Below are 16,619 nucleotides of genomic sequence, written 5' to 3' on the forward strand. Positions count from 1 at the left end.
TAGGTGCTGCAATATAGGAAGCTAGGTATAGGAGATCTCTCCCCTTGTGTGCAGGAAAGAGGTTTTACTCACCGTGGCCTTTGTCCAGCGGCAGTCACACATCCTCCCCTGCTGCGTACAGCTCCGCCTGTCTACATTACAGGGATGCGGCTTGATGACATAATTGAGCTGCATCCTGGTACTGTAGAAAGTAGACAGTACTGTACGTGGCGGAGGAGGATGTGTCACTGCTGCTGGACAGAGGCCATGGTGAGTAAAACATCTTACCTGCACAGCATCAGCATATGGCAGGGGGGAGGGTTGAAGGGGGAGTGAAGGAGAAGGGGGGTTGTGGCAGGGAAGATGGAGGGAGGGGAGGATGCTGTTGGTGGGGGATTGCTTGGGGGGAGGGGGGGGGTCACAGCAGCGAGTGATCGCTGGGGGTGAGGATGGTTGCTGGGAAGCGATCACAGCTTCTCTGCCCCGCCGGCTCCACGTGGGATTCCCTAGGATGGCTGGATGCATGGTTAGCACAGATCATTACACAGTGTGCCGACAGGCATCCAGCCATCCTAGGGAATCCCATTGAAGTGAAAAAAGTGGAGCCGGTGGAGCAGAGAAGTTTTAAATCTCCCTGGCGGCATGGGCAAACCTGAATCATCAATACCACTTTTAGCATCTTTTTGCTGGACGAGTCACGCTCGTCCTTACTGCAAGGGAGGTTAACAATTAGCGCTGCGGCTGTTTGGAAACTACCTACAAATGCTTGTGTGGACTAAGTATGGAAGGTTGAACTGAAATCTGAGGTGAAATGGAAGTTAAATGTAGAGGTTTGCAAAAAAGAGCAGCAGATGACATGGGTAATGTTGGGCATACATTCTAGAATATTTCAGCAAATTAGACTGAGGACTCGTTTCTATATAGCGTGCTGCCATGCGCGCTTAAGGAAATGTGATTGCATGATAATGACTGGGATTGCAAAGCTCTGATCCCCCCACCCACCGGCCTATGACGTGCAGTGCAGAGCCCTGGAAATGAGCCCTTAGATTGGATTTAAAAAAAGACATTCTATTTAAAAGATCCCCCTCCTTTTGTTTCAAATTAATTTGTCAACTGAACAGTGATCAGGATATGACAGAGTGGTAGGTGAGGTTTAAAAGTAAGTGTGTGTGTGTTCTTGTTGCTAATCTTTGGTTAAAATAAAAACTGTAGATTAATTTGATATTTTGTTTTCTAGTGCCAGATCCACTCAAGATCAGTTCCAACCAGCCCCAAACTGCCACGTCCAGTACTTCCACCAGCACTGTCCCAAATAGCAATGGCAAGCGTGCATCTGCCAATGTTCAGCAAGCAGCAGCCTCCCGTTACCTGCCACGTGAGGTGCCTCCACGTTTCCGTCAGCAAGAACAAAAGCAACTTCTGAAAAGGGGACAGCCATTTCCTTCTGGAACACTGACTAGTTCTACCACAGGACAGGATATTGGACAGACTGGGGCAAGCCCACCTCCACAGCAAGGGCCTGGTGGAGCTCATCACCTTTCAAAGATACACCCTGGTAAGTTTAAATACTCTTGATGTGTTTGAGTATGTGATGGAAGGGGAAGCTCTTTAAGAATGTTGGTTTTCACTTGGTACTTACCTATTTACACTTCTCAGATTGTAAAGTGAACCTTAAGGGCCAGTTCACACGGGCACTCTGCAACATTTACTGCCAAGCGTCTTGGACTTGTCAGTTAAACGTTCTCATTCAAGTGAATGGGAGCGTTTAACATCGCGCGGTTATCGTCAATTGCACAAACGCGGCGGTCTGATTCCGATTTTCTCAGTCGTTGCAGGTGACCCTGGACACCTCATGCAGCTTCTAGGGTCGATTCACCACCTGCATCTTAATGTCACCTTGTATGGATGAAAACCAATGATTGCTGCAAAAGAGCCCCCTAACGAGACGCCGCCAGATGAGATAAGCTAGAAGCCGCCCGTCTGATCCGGCCCTTACTGGGGATGGAAAATAAAGTTTCACTTACCTGGGGCCTCCACCGCCCCTCTGCAGACGTCTTGTGCCTGCGCCGGGACAAACCGATCCTCCGGTCCCCCGCAGACAGTTTTGTTTAGTAAGGCCCTGGCCATCCTCTATTGTGCTTTTGTCGCCATGGCCGTCCTGCGCATGTGCAGTATGAGAAAGTGGCACCGTGACCCGGCAACTGGCCAGTTGCTGAAAATGAAGATGGCTGCAGGGGACCAGAGTACCGGTTTGTCCAGGTGCAGGCACAGTACGTCTGCAAGGGAGGGGGGGGGGGGGGTTTGAAGCCCCATGTAAGTGAAACTTTTTTTTTTTTTTCCACCCCCAGTTACGGTTCACTTTAAGCTGCGTACTTTTGTTGAACTGCCTTAAACAACTTGAACTGTCTTTACAACGTAAAAATGGCAAATTTTATTCGCTTCAGAGTCTCTTTAAAAATACATGGCTTTCTAACAAGAAAGCTAAGCACTTCCTATATGCTTATAGGCATTTTGTGAGCAGACCTAATATCCAGGTTCTAAGTGTTATTGGGAAGAGGGTGTACCGTATTTTTCAGACCATAAGACGCACCTGACCATAAGACGCATCTAGGTTTAGAGGACTAAATCCAGGAAAAAAATATAGTTAACCTGGTGAGTCCATGGTGCAGGGACGTCTTGTAGAGCTTCTCCCCCCATACTACAGTACCCCGCCAGAGTTAAAGTAATACCTCCAACTTACCGTAATACTCCTTCCCCTCAGTTACAGTAATCTCCCCTCCCCGGTTATCGTAATGTTGCCCTTGTTAGTTATACCCCCCGTTATCTTAATACCCCCACCTTACAGTAATACCATCCCGTTATAATAATCCCCTGGCCGCCACCCCACCTACAGTAATTCCACATTACATTAATTGCCCCCCCCCCCCCCCCGGGCTACAGTAAACCCATGGCCCAGCCCTAGATACAGTAACACCCCACTAATAGCCCCCCCCCCCCCCCCGTTACATCAATCTGCAACCACCTCCTACTCCATTTACACGAAGTATGGTTTACTTAACTTTGCAGGATAATCACCATGGTGGATCAGGGAGCTGGAAGCCACCATGTAGCAGAGGTGGTGTAGAGCGTCAGTGCCTCATGATGCAGTAGCAGTATGGCTCTGGTGAAGAGGCAGAGCTCCGGGCTGCACCGGGCCTCCAGCAGTCTGTGTGAATGAGGGAATAGCGACACTGCAGCCAGCTCCTCCGTGCAAGCCATCTGCACTGACTTCCTCCTCCCTGGCTCTTCTAAACAAGCCCCTCCAGCGTTACCAGCACCGTCGTGACCCCATGATGAAGAGAGACTCCTGTCTCTGTAGGGAAGGGGGCAGCGGTGCGCCAGCCCAACACCCAGCAGATCTTCCACTCAGCAGTTTTGGAGACAACACTTCCTGCACTGCTTCCTCCGCCAGCGGAACAAGCCCAGGCAGGCAGTGGCAGGACAACCCGGGACCGACAGCTGCTCCATTAATGCTGGCAAGATGCGAGGCAAGCCTTCCCAGAACAGCGCTGCGTCGAACAACCCCGCAATCTGCACCATGACGATACCTCTCTCCCTTTGGACGGCTCCCTGCATCAATTTAACAGCGGGCAGGAAGGTAAAACGCGCTCAACAGAGCCGCAGACAGAGCTCACTGACTCGCTCTGCAAATGCTTAGCCTCTGCCCGTGCTGGTAAAGTTGCAGTGAGGATGGGGTCCTGAGCTAAGTATTGCGGTTTTGGGGAGGAAAAAGTGCGTCTTGTGATCCGAAAAAATACAGTAGCTTCTTTTCTGAGGCAGTCTACAGCTTATAGTGTGAATTTCTTATGTGACCAGGAATGCACAACTTGAAGGGTAAAATAGTGTAAAGTGGAAATGCTTCAAAGCAGGGGTCCTCAACCCCCAACCCACTCCTGGTCCGTGGGCTGCTGCCTCCCGGTCCAGGTATCCTGCCTCTTCACAGCAACCGTGGGATGTGCTGCTGTAATAGAAGATGGTGCATGGAGGAGAGGGGCCGACCAGGGAGGATAAGAGAGGAAGTGGCCGCGGAGGGAGAGCACTAAGGGCAAATATACTATGTAAACTGGGTTAACTATATTCCCTATATTAAGGCAACTATAATACCTATACTGGGGCAACTATACTAGTTATACTGGGGCAACTGTACTCCCTATACTGGGAAAACTATAATCCCTATACTGGGGCAACTATACTCCCTATACCGGGGCAACTATACTCCCTATACTGGGGCAACTGTACTGGCTACCCCTACTGTACCTGGCTACTTACATACCTATACACTCCGAATCTTTTTGCTGCCATGCACGCCCCCACACCACACCTGGGACCCTGGTAACCCATCTGGTCTGGAGACGCCTTATCAGGAGTGGCCTTTGTTGAACAGTTGCAACTAAATTACAGGTGATCTCAGAACTCTGATTATTAAGCACTTGAGAGTTGTGGAAACCTTACGGGTGGCCGAACAGAGGTGAAACACATTGGAGGAACTGAAAAATGGGTATGCATTTGTGAAGATTACTAGAAAACTGTAAATCTCTTTTCTCCCATAGGACCTAAAGTGCATAAGCTTGTCACATAGAGATGTGTACAGGTGGGGGGGGGGGGGGAATTATGTAATTATAAATGCCAGACTAAACAGATTGCTTTTCAGTTTTGATTTAAATGTGTCCAAGGTTTTAGCTGCCTTGATTGATTTGGGCAAGGCATTCCACAGGGTAGGGGCAGCATGACAGAAAGCTCTGGCTCCAAAGGTTTTTCGTTGAACTCTGGGGATGGTTAAGTTATTGGATCATTTTGGTCTGAGATTGTGGGAGGTGTGATGCAGTTGCAACAAATCCTTCAGGTGTCCAGGGCCTTGTTTGTGTAGGGGTTTTATTATTAGCATGCCAATTTTGAATAGTATTCTCCATTTTATGGGTAGCCAGTGTAGTGAGCCAAGGATTGGTGTTGTGGCAATAGCAGGGTTGGCTAGTTAACTCTAGCTGCTGGAGGTGTAGGTGTATTTGGAAGGCCTGCATAGATAGAGGGCATTGCAATAATCCAGTTGTGACGTGATGAATGCGTGGGTTTCTTGCCTGGGTGGGTTTCTTGTGCCCACCAAATATGACATTTTTCATATCTCAGCTTACGCTTCCCGCACACACAACAGTCACAGATTCATATTCCTCAGAATATGACAGTTCATATGACATCAAACTTGGCTGCCATATTATGTTTAGTTTCTGAGAAGTTTAATACTTTGTCATAGCTTACCCCTGACCCCCCAAGACTGGTATCAAAATGTCCATCAAAACATCACTAATCCAATGATATAACTCCCATAATCGTCCTGGGCACGATATTCCTTAAACAGGCTAAAAATCATATACTCCATGTATTTCTAAGGCTGGCTACACGGCTCTGCTGTGTCTAAGCACTGCTATGTGGAAGGCTCAGTTCTGCTGGAATCCCCAAATAGTATCCTTCAAATGGCAGGTTCACACTAAAGGGGCCCATTCACCTAACGATTTTCCCGCCGATATACTGTGATCGAATCTGCTGTGAAATCGTTGCGCAAACGCTGACAGAACGATCGATTTCTGTCCGAAATCAATTGTTCCCGTTGATCCGTCCATGCGGACGATTTCACTTGATCGCCAGCGGGTCGGGAGTGCGTCAGTAGCGGCGTTCGAATGACCGAAGCTAGCGGCAATACATTACCTGCTCCGGCCGGCGCGTCTCCTGGTCTCCGCTGTTCCTTCTCCGTGCTCTGCTCCTCCAGCTTCACTAAACTTCCCCAGCAGGAAGTTCAGTGAAGCTGGAGGAGCCGAGCACGGAGAAGACATCGGAGACCAGGGGACACGCGCTGGCCGGAGCAGGTAATGAATGCGGGGGAAGGCGGCAGCTTCACAGATTGATCGGTTTCATGCTGAAATCGATTCACAATCTGTTTGCAGTAAAGGCAGCCATACGGATCCCTCTCTGATCAGATTCGATCAGAGAGGGATCTATCTGTTGGTCGGATCTGATGGCAAATCGACCAGTGTATGGCTACCTTTAACTGTGTCTCTGACTGTTCCAAGGTTTGTTTAATTAGCAAAGAACAAAGGGTTTCTTTTTCACAGGCAGATCAAAGGGGGCTTCATGAAGAGTTCCTCTAGCAGCTATGAAAGCCAGAGACCCCAAGCTGACTGCCTGCTGTACCTAAACATAAGATTTTGATCTGGGTTGGTAACGACAATCTGTGCAGGAAACAGATTGCATTTTCTTTTCTCACGGCGCTTCCGTGACGACAAGAACCTCAGTTTTATCAACTTTCAGTTTAAGCCAGTTTTCATTCATCCGCTCCGGAAGCTCCGCTAAGCATGTGTTTTTTGGAACGGGGTCTGACATGTTGGGTTTGAATGACCTAGATAGCTAGGTGTCATCAGCATAGCAGTGCTATGTTAGACTGTGGCAGCATGTGTATGGTAATCAACAAAGGAGACAGTATTGAGCCCTGGGGCAGACCATATTTTAGTGGTACAGGGATGGACTGGAAAGGCCCTAAGGCTACCCTTTGTGTTCTGTCAGCCAGGAAGGAGGAGAGCCATTGGAGGACTAAATCATCAGTGTCACAGTACTCTTACAATCTGTTAAAGGGTCACTTAAGACAAAAAAAAAAATGTACTCACCTGGGGCTTCTACCAACCCCCTGCAGCTATCCTGTGCCCACGCAGTTTCACTCGGATCCTCCTGTCCATGCCGGCAGCTACTTCCGTTTTCGGCGACAGGCCCTATAGGCCTGGGAACGCCAGTGAGTATTCGCGTTCCTGGCTGCAATAGCACCTTCTATACTGCTATTGTGGCCAGGAACGTGAAGAATCACTCTCGTTCCCAGGCCTGTCGCCGAAAACTGAAGTAGCTGCCGGTGGGGACAGGATCATTAGTGTCCCTTTAAGCGTGATATTGGGCAGCTTGGCAGTTCTGTAGATGCAGTGTTCCTCAACCATATCCTCAAGGCCCACCAACAGTGCATGTTTTGTGGATATCCACTCAGGTTGGTAAGCAGCTCTGCATAGACACTAATTACCCCACCTGTGAAAGTTTTATTGTCTGCTAAATATGTACTGTTGGTGGGTTTGGAGGACTGGGTTGGTGATCTCTGCTCTAGATCAATCATGTCAGCCAGTACAGTACATTAAAGGAGAACTGTAGTTAAAGGTACAGTGTTGCCCATAATTATTCATACCCCAGGCAAATTTTGACTTAAAATTACTTTTATTCAACCAGAAGTAATTTTTTGACAGAGAATGACATAGGTGTCTCCAAAAAGATAAAACGATGTACAAGAGGCATTGTGGAAAAACAAAAAAATTCAGGTTTTATTTACAATTGAGCAAAAATTGTCCAGTCCAAAATTATACATACCCTTCGCAAACTGTCACAATCTGTGGGAAAATCCGAAGTTCTATACCATTCCAAATAGTCCAAGCTGTTCTAAAGCATCTAAATTACCCTGATTAATTATGAACAGCTGTTTTAATCAACTCAACAGGTGAAAAACGGCAGCTCTCTGCAGTTGGTTTGTAGACAGTCATGGCTAAGATAAAGGAGCTCAGTGAGGACCTGTGGCTGCTCAAAAGTCAGGAAAGGGCAACAAGGCCATTTCCTAAAAAAAAAAAAAAGTTACGTTCCAGGGGCTACAGTGCAAAGTATTATTACAAATGCAAGATGTTCCGCTCTGTGGAATCTCAAAGGACGTGGTCGGAAGCCAAAAGTGACACCTGTGCTGGCCAGGAAGAAAGCGAGAGGTGAAAAAGAATCCAAGGATCATCACCAAGGCCATCCTAGTGTATCTGGGATCTACTGGTGGCAATGACTCAAGGCAGACAATCCAATGGACTGCACACTGCTGGGTTCCACTGATGCAGACCAAAGAGGACGCCACATCTCCAGATAGGGCACACAAAAGCTCGCTTGGCCCTTGCAAATACTCATCTGGACAAAGAAGATGACTTCTGGGGCTTGATTCGGTAAGACAAATAGCATGCCTTATCAAAGTTAGCACGCCTTATCAGATTAGCATAGCGAGCTGTAACAAATATAGCGGCAGCTGCGGCGAACAGCACCGCCGCCGCAGCTGCCTCTGTACCTCCGCCCCTTCCCTCGGCATCTGGATCACCGAGGACGGAGGTAACCTGGGGGGGCGACAGCTGCGGCGAACAGCACCGCCGCCGCAGCTGCCCTCGTGGTCCTGCCCGTCCTTCCGGCGTCTAGAACGCCGAGGACGGGGCTTTCTCTTGCCCATAGGGTCGCTGTCTTGCGCGGGTGCGCGCACAGACAGGACCTTTATGCTAAGAGGAGAGGCGTCAGCTGACGTCAGAGGAGACTCACGGCACCCACGATTGCCTGGCAGCAGGGGGCGTGCCAGTGAGGTCTCCTCTGCTTCTTAAGCCTCCGGGCTTCAGTCTGGTGCTGTCTGCTGTCGTGAATACCTCGCGTGTTAGCGCTCAGACCTTAGACTAGATCCCAGGTGTTGATATCAAGGACTTCACACCTAGCCTAGGAGATTGTGATATTGTACTGATTACTTGTGTATGACCCTTGGCTAAACTCTGACTCTGATTCTGCTTTCTGATTCTGTACTTCTGCCAATCTGCCTTATTAGTTGCTGAACCTCTGCCTGATTACCGATCACTCTCTTGTCTCACGATTCTGTACCGATACTTACTTCTCAGTTGCCGAACCTTGCCTGTCAGACCATTCTACTCACCAGTGGGCCCTCGCCGCTGGTGAGGTGCTAGCTTCACCAGCTCCTCTGGAGAAGTTATTCATTAGTACAGTACTGTTTGCGTTTTCTGCTCCTAGGCTGCAGTACACTGAATCACCCGCTCGGGAGATTCGGTCACTTCAGTATTGTATCTCCAGCTTGCTGGAGCTTGAACTCCATTACACGGTCAGTGTACCGATAGTACCTCACCAGCCCCTCTGGTGAGGTCTCATAAAACTAGTAAAGTTACGGTTGCACCAAACACTACACACTCAGCTCTTTGTGTTGCTATACTGGTATTATTGGTGATTCTGCAGATCACACATAATCAGGTACAGCGTCTGCATTATTGGTTATTCTGCAGATCACCAAATAATCAGACATCTGAGTTGCGACACCCAACTGTTACACGAGCGTTACAAACCTGCAGGGGCTCAGGGAAGGAAGAGTGGAGCTCTCATCATTGCCAATTAGCAGGCATAAGTTCGCTATGCTACTCTAAGGCGTGTTAACTTTGATAAGGCGTGTTAACTTTGATAAGGCATGCTATTTGTCTTTGTGAATCAAGCCCCTGGTCTTGTGTTATGGTCAGATGAAACAAAAATTGAATTGTTTGGTCACAATGATGTTTCCTTTATTTGGCGTAAAAAAGAAGCCTTCAACCTAAAGAACACCATCCCCCCTGTCAAACATGGTGGTGGCAACCTAATGCTTTGGGGGTGTTTTTCAGCCAATGGACTAGGGAACCTAATCATAGTAAACTGCACCATAAAAGAGCAATACATGAGGATTCTCAATGACATTAGGCAGTCTGCAGAGAAACTTGGCCTTGGGCACCCGTGGACATTTCAGCATGACAATGACCCAAAACGCACAGCAAAATTGGTGAAGAAATGGTTAGTAGACAACATCATTAATGTTTTGAAGTGGCCCAGCAAGAGTCCTGACTTGAATTCAATTGAGAATCTGTGGACCGAGCTAAAGATCAGGGTAATGGCAAGAAGACCCTCCAACCTGAAAGATTTCAAACTCTGCTAAAGATAAATGGGCAAAAATACCTGTGGAGACATGCGAAAAGCTGGTCTTCAATTATAGGAGAAGCGTTTGATTGCTGTAATAGCCAATAAAGGCTTTTCTATTGATTATTGAGAAAAGTATGAATAATTTTGGACTAGACCCTTTTTTGCTCAAATGTAAATAAAAGTTGAGAAATGATTTTTTTTTCCCCACAAAAATGACTCGTGTACATTGCCTTATGTTTTGGGAGACACCTATGTCATTTCTCATCAAAAAATGACTTGCTGGTTGTTCTGCCTCTCCAGTCTAAGCACTACAATGTGATCTCTGTAACTCACGGTTGTGTTGAGATATGTGTAATCCCAGCCTTAGGTAGATTGGCGGACAGTGACTCGATCCAAACGACACCTTGAAGATCATAAAGAAGTTTATTCAAACTGTGCAGATCATACACCGATGAACAAATGGATAGGTCAAAAAAATCATAGTGTGAGCAGCTAGCAGAAGCATGTAGCTGAGATGCAGGGTGAAGCTAGAATGAGCAGTGAGGGAGGAGACAAGGAGATCAGAGGAGGGTAAGGGAAGAGAGAGGAGACACAATTGAAAAAAGCAAACTATGCATGTGTAACATGACACTCCCACATCTATGATTTCTAATAACAATAGTAACTTAAGTTCAAGTTCAAATAGTTATTTTCCTGCTTGGAACACCTGCAACAAGAGAAACAGCAAAAAAGGCAACAAGAAAACATTACTACAATACTTGTAGAAGTACTTTTTCAAGTGTAGACATGGAGTTCAGAGGGGAAGGCAGCAACAGCACCAATCCTTCTTACCTCCCTTTGTACTATGAAGTCAGAGTTAGGAGTCTTTCTGTTTAGGCAGAAGCAGTACCAGTTCATTTATGGGTCTGAAGTAATGTCTTGCAGAACCTTCTTTCATTACTTTGACTTCTGCTTTCCGCACTTTGCCATCATCACTTGGAACAGTCTTTGTAACAAGACCGATAGGCCAATTGTTACGATGGGCGTCTTTTTCCTTGAGGAGAACAACGTCCCTGATTTGCAGTTTGGGTTTACTGACTTGCTATTTTCTGCAACTTTGAAGGTTGCAAAGGTACTCCATCTTCCAACGGCTCCAAAATGCATTAGCAAGATGTTAACCCTTTTTCCATTGGTATTTGTAAACATTGGTACAATCAAAGGCCTGAGGTGGAATATTATCTACTCCGATCTTTTGAGTTAAAAGGATGGCTGGAGTTAGCAATACTGGAGACTCTGGGTCAGAGGAAACGGGAACAAGAGGTCTCGCATTGATTATGGCAGACACCTCGGCAAGGAAGGTGATCAAGACTTCATGTGTGAGATGAGATTTGTGGTCCAGCAACATAGTCCAGGATTTTTCTCGAAATTCCAATCATGCGTTCCCAAGAGCCTCCCATATGGGAAGAATGAGGTGGGTTGAATTCCCACTTACACTTGTTGGTATTGAAGAAATCCTCTATCTTCTCTGCTCCAGTAAAATTTGACCCGCAGTCAGATCTGAGTAACTTAACAGGCCCACGAATGGAAACAAATCTTCTGAAGGCGTTAATGAAGCAAGAAGAGTCCATTGATTCTATAACTTCAATGTGCATGGCACGAATGCTCAAACAGGTGAATAGCACAGCCCAACGTTTATTATTAACAACTCCGCCACGAGTCTTACGTGTAACTATGCTCCAGGGGGCAAAGACGTCAATACCGACATTGGTGAAGGGTGGTTCGGTACTCAATCTGTCTATTGGAAGCTCTGCCATCTGTTGATTGAGATGCTTTCCTCTTAGTCTTTGGCACTTGACACACTTATGCAGTATGGAGGATATACATCTTTTCATCCCGATTATCCAGAAACCAGCAGCCCTCACTGCTCCTTCTGTGAAGTGCTGGCCTTGGTGTTGAACTTACTCGTGGTAATGTCTGACTATCAGAGCAGGAATGTGGTGACGGCCTGGAATGATGAGAGGATTTTGCTCTTTGCTAACCACATTAGACCTTGCAATACGACCACCAACTCGAAGTAGTTTGTTTGCATCAATTGTTGGATTCAACTGGTATAGAGGGCTATCTTTGGATAGATTTTAGTCCTTTTGACAAGTTGTGGATCTCTTGCGAATATACTTCATGTTGGACACATTGAATGATGACTCTTTCTGCTTGAGCAACCTCTGCAATGGTGGGAAGCCCTTTACAGATGTGCCACTTACGACACTCTTGATTAGTGTCATCTTTGCTTGCAAAGTGGTGAGCAACGTGAATAAGACATGCAGTCGCTCGTACAGCAGAAGACCACCTAGAAAACCGGTCAAATTGGTGAGGTTTCAGTCTTGTCTTTGCTTCCGTGGAGGTGCTAAGTGTAACTGCACTGGCCTTGATTTCCTTATCACACTCTGGATGGATAAGTTCAAAGGTAGATTCTACAGGATTTGAGAAGAATTCTTCGTTCAAGAGTACTGGTGGATTTATCCATGATGTATTCAGAAAGGCGGCAGCAGGCACTGCGCGACTGCCTAGGTCAGCAGGGTTCTGGTCCGTGGGTACATAGTGCCATTGCTCTGGCATTGAGAATCTCCTAATACGATCCACACGATTTCCAACATACACATGAAACTGTCTTGTTCGATTGTGTAGATATCCTAGCAATATCTTGCTGTCTGTGTAAAAGTCAAAGGAATCAATGTCAAAGTCTGTTTTGTGCTCAATAAGCTCAGCAATTTCAACAGCTAACATGGCTGCACAGAGTTCAAGCCTTGGAATGGTATGTGCAGGCTTTGGAGTTAACTTAGTTTTACCCATGATGAATCTTACATTTATTTCACCGTTGGAGTGTACAACTCTGAGATAGGCTACTGCAGCTATGGCTTCCATGGATGCATCAGAAAAGACATGGATCTCCAGTCTGGTAGCATTCTTCAAGGACGCAGGAGTGTAAGAGCGTGATATCTTTAACTGTTCCAATGCCTGGAGGGACTGCTTCCAGGATTCCCACCTTTGCTCTTTTTCTTTGGGTAAAGGGGTATCCCAGTCGGTGTTCTCTGTCGTGAGTTGTCTGAGTAATATCTTACCCTGAATGGTAAAGGGTGCTATGAATCCCAAGGGATCGTAGATACTGTTCACTGCAGACAGTACTCCTCTTTTTGTGAAGGCTTTTCGCAGGCTGATGTTTGAAATGTGAACATGTTTAGTTTTACATCCCACAGCAACCCAAGGCTGCGCTGTTTGAGGGAAAGGTCAGATTCTGGTTGGAATTCCTTAGCACTGACAGCATGATCATCAGAAGGAAATGCTTCCATTACCTCATTGCTGTTGGAGATGATTTTATGTAGTCTGAGGTTGGCAGTAGCGAGCATGTTCTGAGTCCTGGTGAGAAGGTCAATGGCCTCTTCTGCTGTTGGTAGAGACTTGAGACCGTCATCCACGTAGAAATTCCTTTCAACAAACTGACGTGTATCAGTTCTTGTTCGCCTTCTTGGGCAGTTTTTCTCAGTCCGTAAATGGCAACTGCGGGGGAAGGACTATTCCCAAAAACATGAACCTTCATCCGATAGTCGATGACCTCATCGTTGACATCATTGTTGCGATACCATCGGAATCTGAGGAAGTTTCTGTTATCTTTACGGAAGATGAAACAATGAAACATTTGTTGAATGTCTGCCATAATGGCAATTGGCTCTTGTCTAAAGCGGAGTAGGACCCCTAGGAGGTTGTTGTTCAGGTTAGGTCCAGAGAGATTGTCATTGAGAGAAACGCCTTCATAACGAGCACTTAAGTCAAAGACCACTCTAATCTGGTCAGGCTTGCGAGGATGGTAGACCCCAAAACACGGAAGGTACCAGCATTCTTCTCCTTGTGAAAGAGGGGGTGCAGGTTCAGCATGATCTCTCTCGAACACCTTCTGCATAAAGCCAACAAAATGTTTCTTCATTTGTTGTTTCCGGTTCAGGTTGCGCTCTAAAGAGTTGAACCGCAAATCTGCATGTTGTCTATTTGTCATTCTCTTCCTTGGAGTGCGGAATGGTAGCGGTGCCACCCAGCTGTTAGAATCATCTTGGTAGAACTCTTTACTCATGGTTCTCAAGAATTCTTTGTCTTCTATTGTGACCGCTAACTCATTGTCCTTTGTGGTTACCTCAAACACTGTTACCAATGTTGTCATCCCAAAAGATAAATGCTTTGCCATCCTCTAGTAAGATGCTTTCTTGTCTACCTTTGGCACACAGCCTTTCTTTCACATGATAGTCAGAATCAGAATCAAGTTTATTGGCCAAGTGCAGGGGTTGCACCTGGAATTTTTTTGGCACAGGCAGGCTCGAGTCATACACAAGACAAGTAATTAGTGTTGGGCGAACAGTGTTCGCCACTGTTCGGGTTCTGCAGAACACCACCCTGTTCGGGTGATGTTCGAGTTCGGCCGAACACCTGATGGTGTTCGGCCAAACCGTTCGGCCACATGGCCGAACTAAGAGCGCATGGCCGAACGTTCCCCGAACGTTCGGCTAGCGCTGTGATTGGCCGAACTGTCACGTGGTTCGGGTAAATAAATGCCCGAACCACGTCATATCTCCGCCATTTGTCTGTGGGTTTAGCTTTGGGTAGGCAGGCAGGGTAGTTCGCGCTCCAGCCACGCTAGCCAGGGTCAGTCCAGTCATTGTGTCGCTGCTGGGAATAGTAGTACACCGCTTGCTCAGCCACACTATATAGCATTCTGTTTACTGCCACTCTGTGTACCTCGCTCAGCCACACTATATAGCATTCTGTTTACTGTTCTGTGTCTGCTGGGAATAGTAGTACACCGCTCGCTCAGCCACACTATATAGCATTCTGTTTACTGCCACTCTGTGTCTGCTGGGAATAGTAGTACACTGCTCGCTCAGCCACACTATATAGCATTCTGTTTACTGCCACTCTGTGTACCTCGCTCAGCCACACTATATAGCATTCTGTTTACTGCCACTCTGTGTCTGCTGGGAATAGTAGTACACCGCTCGCTCAGCCACACTATATAGCATTGTGTTTACTGCCACTCTGTGTACCTCGCTCAGCCACACTATATAGCATTCTGTTTACTGCCACTCTGTGTCTGCTGGGAATAGTAGTACACCGCTCGCTCAGCCACACTATATAGCATTGTGTTTACTGCCACTCTGTGTACCTCGCTCAGCCACACTATATAGCATTCTGTGGCCTTCTCCTCCTGCGCCTCCTCCTGTTCCATCACGTCTGCTGCTGCTGGGTTAGAGTTGCCGGTCCCTGTTTATGGAACCTCTCATCTTTATTACATTTATGACTGCATGGCGGTAAAAAGCATGCTATCCGCACGCTTCTTGTCCTCATGCAAGGCCTGGGTTGTTGTGTCTCAAAGCGTGGCCTTCTCCTCCTGCGCCTCCTCCTGTTCCATCACGTGTGCTGCTGCTGCTGCTGGGTTAGCGTTGCCGGTCCCTGTTTATGGAACCTCTCATCTTTATTACATTTATGACTGCATGGCGGTAAAAAGCATGCTATCCGCACACGCTTCTTGTCCTCCTGCAAGGCCTGGGTTGTTGTGTCTCAAAGCGTGGCCTTCTCCTCCTGTGCCTCCTCCTGTTCCATCACGTCTGCTGCTGCTGGGTTAGCGTTGCCGGTCCCTGTTTATGGAACCTCTCATCTTTATTACATTTATGACTGCATGGTGGTAAAAAGCATGCTATCCGCACGCTTCTTGTCCTCCTGCAAGGCCTGGGTTGTTGTGTCTCAAAGCGTGGCCTTCTCCTCCTGTGCCTCCTCCTGTTCCATCACGTCTGCTGCTGCTGGGTTAGCGTTGCCGGTCCCTGTTTATGGAACCTCTCATCTTTATTACATTTATGACTGCATGGTGGTAAAAAGCATGCTATCCGCACGCTTCTTGTCCTCCTGCAAGGCCTGGGTTGTTGTGTCTCAAAAAGCGTGGCCTTCTCCTCCTGCGCCTCCTCCTCCTGTTCCATCACGTGTGCTGCTGCTGGTTCTGGGTTAGCGTTACCGGTCCCTTTTCCTGGAACCTCTTCTCTGTATTACATTTATGACTGCATGGCGACAAAAAGCATGTTACCTGTGCAAAGAAACATGACATTTTCCACATTTAAAAGACAGTTTTTCCTTTGAAACTTTACAATCAACTATAAGCTCTTTTTCAAATATTTTTTTCCCTCTTGTACCCACTCCCAAGGTGCACATACCTGCAAATTTGGGGTATGTAGCATGTAAGGAAGCTTTACAAAGCACGAAAGTTCGGGTCCCCATTGACTTCCATTATGTTCGGAGTTTGGCGCGAACACCCGGACATCGCGGCGAACGTTCGCGAACCCGAACATCTAGGTGTTCGCCCAACACTGCAAGTAATACAGATATACAGATATACATTTACCGTAAACAGATATACAATTATACAGTATTAGTACAGGAGGGCAGTAGCGTAGTTGAATAGCTCTAGGGTAGTTGGGGTGATGTACCATGGGCGGGCTACTGCCCAGGTGTCAGCGCTGGAGCTAGGGAGTGCGCTTGGGGGGGACCGTTGAGGAGGTCAATGGCTTGTGGAAAGAAGGTGTTTCTGTGTCTAGTGGTCCTGGTGGGTAAGGACCTGTAGCGGCAGCCTAGTAGGAGGAGACTGAAATAGCGGTTGCCAACGTAGTGATGTTGTTGTCGTGGAAAGTAAGTAGTACGTCCATTGGGCAGGATGTGTGTTTTAAAGGAAGAAACTGAGAGAGGTTTCCTGGCATTGCTAAGGCAGACGTTGCCTATAATGACCCAGCCTAGATCCAGACGTTGGGCGTAAGGTGCATCATTTGGGCCGTCGATTTGAT

The 16,619-nt window shown here is 47.2% G+C and overlaps 1 protein-coding gene across 1 annotated transcript in view; it reads left to right on the forward strand.

Annotated features, from left to right (window-relative positions):
* Positions 1-1,220: 1,220 nt before the first annotated feature.
* The window catches only part of LOC137543829 (trinucleotide repeat-containing gene 6C protein-like), a gene marked incomplete at its 3' end in the record, with an annotated part of 141,189 nt that continues 125,790 nt past the window's right edge, over positions 1,221-16,619 (forward strand). The window contains exon 1 of the mRNA XM_068264914.1: positions 1,221-1,534. The remainder of the gene's footprint in view (positions 1,535-16,619) is intronic.

The sequence above is a fragment of the Hyperolius riggenbachi genome, unplaced genomic scaffold (genome assembly GCF_040937935.1).
Source record: "Hyperolius riggenbachi isolate aHypRig1 unplaced genomic scaffold, aHypRig1.pri scaffold_221, whole genome shotgun sequence".
Classification (NCBI taxonomy): domain Eukaryota; kingdom Metazoa; phylum Chordata; class Amphibia; order Anura; family Hyperoliidae; genus Hyperolius; species Hyperolius riggenbachi.